Source organism: Cygnus atratus, chromosome 4, assembly GCF_013377495.2.
Source record: "Cygnus atratus isolate AKBS03 ecotype Queensland, Australia chromosome 4, CAtr_DNAZoo_HiC_assembly, whole genome shotgun sequence".
Classification (NCBI taxonomy): domain Eukaryota; kingdom Metazoa; phylum Chordata; class Aves; order Anseriformes; family Anatidae; genus Cygnus; species Cygnus atratus.
The window spans coordinates 46,117,092-46,125,707 of NC_066365.1; positions in this window are offsets into that span (position 1 = coordinate 46,117,092).

The following is an 8,616-nucleotide window of genomic DNA, read 5'->3' on the forward strand; positions in this document are numbered from 1 at the left end:
CCAGTGAGGTGCCGGCCTCATATTGCAGCTGGGAAGACAGCTCTCGATGCTGCCTGAGCTCCCTGCCCTCCAAAGCAGTCACAGCAACAACCGCCAGGGTGCGTGAAAGCAGAGACAGGGTGGGAGTCTCAGGAGTCTGCAGTGCACGAGGACTGAGAGACCCTGTATGTGTGGGCTCAGTTACCCCCAGTTAGCAGGCACGCCACTTAGCAGACCCAGGTGTCAGTGTACCATCAATTAGGGCCAAATTACCACTAGGAAGGCCAGCATCTGTTACAGGAGTAGAGCAGGTGCTTATCCTACAAGTTAATACAGAATTCAGCTCTTGAAGCACGTGTATCCCCCCTGAGCCCTTACCTGTACATGTTCCCATACCCGTGCACGCACACCCATCCACGTACACCTGTACGGTGCTGCCCACACCACGCTCACTGAGGGCACCGGGTATCTGGCTCCAGAGATGCACCACAGCCGGGAGACCCCTGTGGAGAGGCTCTGGTGGAGAAGCTCCTGCAGAAGGGCTCTTTTTGGGCAGAAAGCAAGTGAAATTTGTACCTTTTTGGTGCTGGTGCCTGAACGTCGGCTCCTGGTCTGTCCATTGCCGCAGTTTCTCAGCGCTGCCACTCGCCTCACCAGGGGCCCTCAGTGCCGGCCACGGCTGGGAGAAAGCCTCCAGCTCGGGTGCCGCAGGCACCGACCCCTACCTGCCCCGGCTCTTTCTGTCCTCTCACAGCCCGATGGGCCCTGCCAGCAGCGCGCTGCTTCTCCTCGCTGCAGCCGGCGGCTTCTCGTTCCCACCGCACGGCGGCAGCAGCCAGAAACCCTTTTTGTCCTGAGAGCAGCACACCGACAGCGAGGAGAGGAGCAGCCCCGGGGGGCGTTGGCAGCCCAGCTCGGCCCTCGCCGCAGAGGGGGCTTCCAGCGGCCCGTCCCCATCGGCCCCGCCGCCGCGGCGCCAGCCCCGGACCCCCGCAGCACGGCCCGGGAGCGGCCCCCGGGTGGCGTCGGGGCGAGACCGGGCAGGGAGCGGCCGGCGGGGGGCGCCGGGGGCCTGGGGACGCCGGAGCGGGACGTGGGCAGAGCCGCGGGTACCCGGGCTGCCACTTGTCGCGGGGTGGCAGCAGTGCTCACTAATCACTGCTCACTAACCCCTCTCCTCCTCCTCCAGTACTGTCACAGTCCAAGTGCCAAAGCAATAAATTGGAAGTGGTTGTAAGTTTTTTTGACGCTTCTATAAGTATTTATGCAAAATATTTAACCGATTGGCTGTTGTCTTTCTCTCCCCGTAGGCAGCAGCAGCTCGTTTGTATGGTTATTGACGGCATACGAGTGCATTTCCGTAAAAAACCTTAGATCAAATGTTCTTTGGGGTGGCGTCGGGGGAATATTAAAAGACTTCTGGTTTCTGGCTTCTTCCTTGCACCCGGCTGCCCGGCCAGCCCTGCGACGCAAACGGCACCTCCACAGTATTTCCTTCTGCAGACGGTTTGTTTCCAGATCTCTGCTTTGACCGCCGGGCTCCTTGGCTGCAGATTTCAGTCTCCCAGTGGCTTCCCCCTGTCCATAACGTGGCCGTACCAGTTGTTAATCAGTTCTGTTGCCTTTACTCCTTCACACATTAGACCCTCCCTGCTGCTATGGGATGGGGCTAGTGGCCCTTATCTTACTTAGACCAGGCAGTGCAGCGAGCTCTGCTTAAATAGAAATCCTGAGCCAGAGCCTTCTCCAGTTCTCTGCCTGCAGGTCCCACAGCGGTAGGTGGTTTTCCGTCCCTTGTGACTAAAATGGAAGCTGGGGGGAGGACAGGGCGATATGTGAGCTACAGGTGAATGCTTTGACAGTTAGGGCAAGAGTAATCTTAAACTGTGAGTGAGTCTGTGCATCGGCTTCTGCACGTGGATCTTCTTTTCTCCTGCCCGTTAGCAAAACCGATGAGTGACCAGCCCTCGGGCCGATACAAATCTGCTTGCTTCCAGTGCTTCCCATCGCCGAGGCAATCAGCTCCGGGACAGACACGCTCTGCAGCAGAGCGGGGGATCGAGTTGGGCAGGGCTTTTTTTCTTGCATCGAGGCCACTCGAGGCAGCCGAGGGAGCAGCGACCCCTCCCTGCTGTACAAAGTCAGCCCCTATGGAGCACGAGCGACCAGGAGCTCTGTGAACAGGACAGGCAAACAGAGCGTGGCACAGCACTCAGGGCAGGGCGCTGAAGTTTGCGTGGCAGTGCACGCAGGCAGGATGAGCAGGGAGGGTGCCCTCACCGCTCTTCTCCAACGGTCTTTCCCAACGGCGGTTGTAATCTGCTTGTGAAGAGCCCGGCCATGCTATCCACCAGGCAGAAAACCATGGCCTCCGCATCTCTTGCAGCCTCTCCAGCCGCAGTCACTGATGTGGCTACCCAGACAGAGGTCTTAGGGAAACACGTGGCCCTCCAGGTCTTGGGCTGCAGGGTGTGCCCGAGTCTTCTGTTGGTGTCTGACAGCAGCAGCGGTGGGTATGCCTGTGGGAGGTGTGCCCAGGTTGAAGAGCTGCTCAAACACGTAGCAGAGCTTCAGGAGGAGGTGGGTAGGCTAAGGAGCATCAGGGAGTCAGAGAAGGAAATGGACTGGTGGAAGCATGCTGTGCCCTCCCTGAGACAGACTCACGAGCCTGCCGCAACACAAGTGTCTCCTGCTACACAGAAGACAAAAGTGCCCCCATCCCACCAGGCAGTAGGAGGGGGGGAACGGAAGCAGGTTTCTGCTTGGGGTGGTAGGCGAGCCCTGTCCCTGCCCACCTCACCTTCCCATCTACCCTTACATAACAGTTATGAGGCTCCAGAACGCGACAGTCAAAACAACGATGTAGACGAAAGCCCATCCTGGTTGGAAGGGGTGCCTCAGGCAAGGCAACCTACCCCCCACATCGCTACATCTTCTGTCAAGAAGGAAAGAAGGGTTATCATCATGGGGAACTCCTTTCTGAAAGTGACAGAGGGCTGTCTGGACCCAACCCACAGGGAAGTCTGCTGCCTCCCTGGGGCTCGGTAAGAGACATTGCCAGGAAAGTCACTCACCTGGTACAGCCCACCAACTACTACCCACTACTGGTTTTTCAGGCTGGTAATGATGAATTAGCAAGGAGAAGTCGGAGAGCAATCAAAAGGGACTTTAGGGCTTTAGGGAGACTAGTTAAAGGTTCAGGGGCACAGGTTGTGTTTGCCTCTGTCCTTCCAATAGGGGAGATCTATGTCGACAAGCAGACTCGTCTTATTAACACTGTGGCTTTGAGACTGGTGCAACCGGCAGAACTTTGGGTTTGTTGATCATGGGAAGGTCTATGCGACACCAGGCCTGCTGGCACCAGATGGGATGCACCTCTCTCAGAAGGGGAAAAGGATTTTTGCCCAGGAGTTAGCAGGGCAGATAGATAGGGCTTTAAACTAGAGTTGAAGAGGGAAAAGAATGATAAACTAAGGGATGGTGCGCTAGAATCAGAGGGACTGTGTGCTAGTGAGGTCATTCGGTCGGCTACACAAGGTGCTGCGTGTAGGGAAGCGCATTTGCAGTGCTTCTACACAAACACACGCAGTATGAGGAATAAAATTTATGAGCTAGAAGTCTTGGCCCAGTCCCACAGCTACGACGACATTGGTATAAGCGAAACCTGGTGGGATGAGTCCTGTGGCTGGTGTGTTGCAATAGGTGGTTACAGGCTCTTCAGAAGGGACAGGCAGGGTAGGCGAGGTGGTGGGGTGGTGCTGTACATGAAGGAGGGGCTGGACTGTGTGGATCTTGAAGTTGGTGAAGGCAAAGTTGAGAGCCTCTGGGTAAGGATTAAGGGATGAACAAACAAAGGGGATGTCGTTGTGGGAGTCTATTACAGACTACCGGGCCAGGATGTCGACGCTGATGAATTATTCTTTGACAGACAGTTGAAATGGCTGAAATGACAGACAGCTGCAGACAGCAGAGCTTTTCGGTGCTGTGTCTTGGTGGCGAAAATGAGCCTGTCTGTGCTGCTGAGCTGTGGGGGCTCCAGCCGTGGCTTTAAGGACGGTCGGAAGCAGCGACGTGCACCAGGCTGCCCGTCCTGTGGGGCTCACCTGTGAACCCCCCGCTGTGCTGCAGGGCCCGGTGTCACCAGGGCACATGGGGGGGCCGCTGGCTAAGCTGGAAGGCGGCTCTGGCTCTCGGACAGCAGGCCCTGCAAGCACGAGAAGAGGTAGGGGCTTCCCCTAGCTGTCTTCTGTAATAGCTGCATGGATAAATACCTTGTTTATGCGGTTCTGCATGATAATGGCTACTGCTAAACAGTGCGCAAGCTCAAACAATAAACCTAACCCAATCTAATCTGCTATTTGTGGAGGGCTAGTTGCAACACAGATTTCACCCACCACAGAGGAGAAGGTACCTCAGAGCTGTCCAACTCCTCACAGGAGAGCTGGAGCATCCTCACACTGCAAATGAAGCCGCTGCCTCCAAGAGGGGCAGTCAGTCCCCCAGGAAATGTGAGGGGAACCAGGCCCCGCCAGGTGAGGGTTGGCCAAGCCCCAGCATCCCACTCGCTGGGGGAAGCTGGAGCCACTGGCTCTGGGGCAGAAGGTCAGGGCTGAGCTCAGCTCAGCTCAGTCTATGCCTTCTGTCACCACTTGAGTGTTAAATTCAGCATGGGGGATGCTCCCACCTCCCTGCCTGCCTGGCTGTGGCACCTCCTAGGCACAGCACGAGCATGAACTTGGATGTAAGGGGGCTGGGGGAAGTGTCCCCCAGCGCAGACGCCTGCCTCCGACATCCCCTGCATAAAGTGCAATGTGCTGACCCAGAGGACAAGGACACCGTCTCCTCTTGCTTGGTCCCCGGCAGGGCAATGTGCCACAGAGGACATAGCTCATGATAAGGTCCGGCACATTTCTGTCAGCTTAGCTAACCAAAAGGAAACGTGACAGCAAATACCAGTAATGTAAGCTCTCGGCAGCCAGGCACTAAAGCTGTGTAGCCGTACAACGTTGCTGGGGGCCTTTTTGAGACACACCAGGGTGTATTTAAGCTTTCTTTTTCCTGAGCATTTTCTCTTTAGCAAAATGGTGTGTCCAGCCATCTTCCCAGGGATGGACTTGACTTCCCTAGTGACTTACTAGATAATTAAGCAGCCATGCCTGCTGCTATCAGCCAAATAATTTAATTGGAATACTCATTCTGGCTTGTGATGTAGCTGGCAGGCAGCCTTGGTAAGGGTAATGGCTTTTGGCTCTGCAAGGAACATCAGATAAGCTTTAAAAAATTACATTTGCCACTTCTCAGCTGCTGTGCATCAATGAAATACTGGCTAAGGGAACTCGGCCACAGTTTACCCTTGACTTGTGTGGATCAGGAGCTCACCTTATTTCAGTAGCTTTGTGCCAGCTCCCACCAACCAGCCCAAAGTCCCCGTGTATCAGAAGTCACAATGATCTAACATTGAGGAGTTCCACAAAAGGATGCACTTGAACATTGAGGGAAATCTTGCTGATGTCTCACTATCCCCAAAACAGATTGTCAGGCAACATTAGTGGGGCAAACAAGGAATCACAGACTTGGAAGAAAATAATTAGACACCTTGTTGCTACTGTGCAGGCTAATTTACTCTGAAACTGTAACTCTCTGTCTAGTGTGATTTTGCACACAATGTAAAGAACCAGGCTGTTATCTCAGGGAACAGAGTAGCTAGCCTCCCCCTTCCTGAGGCCCGAGGGGGCAGCTGTGAGGACATGGTGAAAATTAATCACTCCCACTAACTGGATAGAAATAGCATATACCTGGGAATCTTGCCTTACACTCTGCTGCTGCTCCTGCCCATCTGTCCCTCTGAAGTGCTCACCCACATCTCTGTTCTGATGTGGGAGCTGAGAAGAGCTGCTTCCATCTGTGCAGCCCAGGCCAACCGGTCTTCAACTCTGTCCTCTGCTGGGAAGAATCATCACCCCTCCTGCCTCTAGTGGCAGAAGTTAATGGAAAAAAGCAGAGCGAGACCCAGGTTGCTCAGAGCCATGAAATAAAAGCAATTTGACAGAAAGGTATAACAGAAGTGAGAGCACTGAGGAAAGACCTCAGACATACCCACAGTGTGCCCAAAACCTGAGTATCAAAACCTGTTTTTAACTGACCTTAAAATTGTGAAGTGCAACAGTAAGTGATAATGTGATCACAGTCATAGTTGTCCATTCAGATCTCCCACCATCTCCAGTGCCATGGAGGTACTTGAGCCTGAACTGCCAGTTTGAGCTCTTGTTTTACAACAGCATAACTCCACTGGGGCTGGAGATGAAGCCTGAAGTACTTCCATCTGTTAAAGACAGTTTGGGTTAGTTCAAATAATGTTTAGTTTTTACTGTATGAGCTTGTTTCTGGAAAATTACAGCTCAGTCATCTGCATACATGGCAGAAATGAAATGAACCAAAAGTACGTGGGACCTCTACATAAATACAAAAAGACCTGGGACCTCATTTATTGTAGGGTCTTTCGCATTCGTTTTCTCAGTGTCAACCAGGGAATAAATAGTTTGGGGGGGGGGGGGAGGAGGTGGGGAGGTGCTGAAAGAAGTAACATCTGTGACTCTGTGCCCAGGGTAGTCTATTCTGCCTCAGTCTCTTCTGAAACATGTGGACCCCGAGTACAATTCAGGACTAAGAATCCAGACCGCTGTATGCAATGAGACTGTAAAAAGGGAATGTCCTGCACATTCCACTGTAGACTTCTTTTATTTGCACACACTGCAGGTTAAACAAAATATATGATTGCTGTATAAAGAAAACATCCTACAGTTGCACAGACTTAATTGCTAACTGCACTAAACATCCTACTTTTATTTCTTCACTTTAAAAACATATATTTATATATATAAAAGAAAATTACCTATAAATACAATGGAAAAATACATTTGAAAGCTTTTTATAAAACTTGGCTCAACAGTATTTTAATAAACATATTTATGAGAGAAAGACAGAAACAGACACACAGGGAAACACATCCATAATGTCTAATGCTTGTCTAAATCCTGAAAAGAAAATCTGCTCTTTGGTGTTACTAAGCAGAGTTAGCTGCAAGAGTTTGAAGCATCCAACGTCCCAGCTTAAAGCCTCTGCTCCACCCTCTTGGCTGTGTATGCTTACCATCATTTCACACAGGCTTTGCTGGCTTTGAGCTCCCGTGTTAGCTTACAACCAGGCAGGGAAACAGAATCAGCAGAATGCGTGCTGTCTTCCTCCAAGGGCTCCATCCAACCTCCTTTACATTCAATGGAAAATACTACTTTACTTGGACTGAATTTTCTACAGAATATGTAAAGTGATTTGCTGTCAAAACAATGACCACTCAGCAGTAAAAAATACTTGTTAACATGGAAAAATCAATTAGCCCACACAGTGTAACAAATAAGTTCAATAAATACGTTGTCTTATTTGTTACAATTTTTTATGGAAGCATTTTGTTAGCCTTCTGCCCAAACCAGCCAAATGAACATTCTGCCACAGCACAACCAGAAGTTCATCCAGCATAGGTTCAGTGAAGAACAAGTTCCCCAAAAAAAGAACTTTCCTTCCTCACCAATTACTAAGGGAATCCAGCCCCAGGTCCCTGTAGACTCCTATTAAAGGCAAATTGAAGTCTGGCACTGGCCTTAGGAAGTGGAGGTTCAGGTTCCTTCACTTACCAGAAATGGGGAAAGTGGATAGTCCCTGGGGCAGTCCCTCTGTTGCCCAGTTGGGATAGGTCATGACCAGCCACTAAGCATACAGCAGTCATCAGTAACTAAACCCTGAGCACATTTTACAAGTTTCCTGGGAGGTTTTCCATCCAGCGTGTGAAATGCAGGGTGCTGAGGCATCTTCATTATCTCCATTTAGATTGGATTTTGCCTCAGCGGGAAATGAAACAAATCCTAGTACGGGCTGCAGATGCACTGAGCCCAGAAGCCCAGCATGACCCCCAGGAACACGTGTGTTCCTACAGCAGTCGTGGCTCATAACAGAGCGCAGCAGAGTTTTTCTGTTTAAACCATGAACACACAACATTCAACTGCATTTATTATCCAATTAACATTTCAGACTGACTCCGCTGTTCTCATGATCTAAAGGACAAGTGACAAAAATCAGGCATATATAAAGTCATATGAGAAAGCACATCTTGCTATATTGTACTTACACCACTGGCTGACAGTCAAAATTACTTCCTGGAATCCCAGAATCGTTCAGGCTGGAAAGGACCTCGGGAGGTGTCCAGTCCAACCTCCTGCTCACAGCAGGGCCAACAATGAATTCAGACTGAGATGCTCAAGGCTCCACCTGGTCATACAAGGTGCCCCAAAGCTTTCCCTCCTCCAGGCTGAACAAGCCCAGGTCCCTCAGACTCTCCTCGCAGCTTCCTGACCACCTTGTTTGCTTTTTGCTGGCCTTCCTTGCTCAAGTTGCTCGGTGGTTCTGGTTCACAATTTGTTTCCTTGTGCCAAAGTAGGTGAAAACAGAGCTTGAACATCTGAGCAACAAAGAACAATCATATTTCTATATTGTTTTTGAGAAAAGCTTGTCATTTCTTGCCTTTCTAAATGTCATTCACAGCCAGGAGGGAGAAAGGAAGATGGTCAAAAGAGAACACAATAGTTT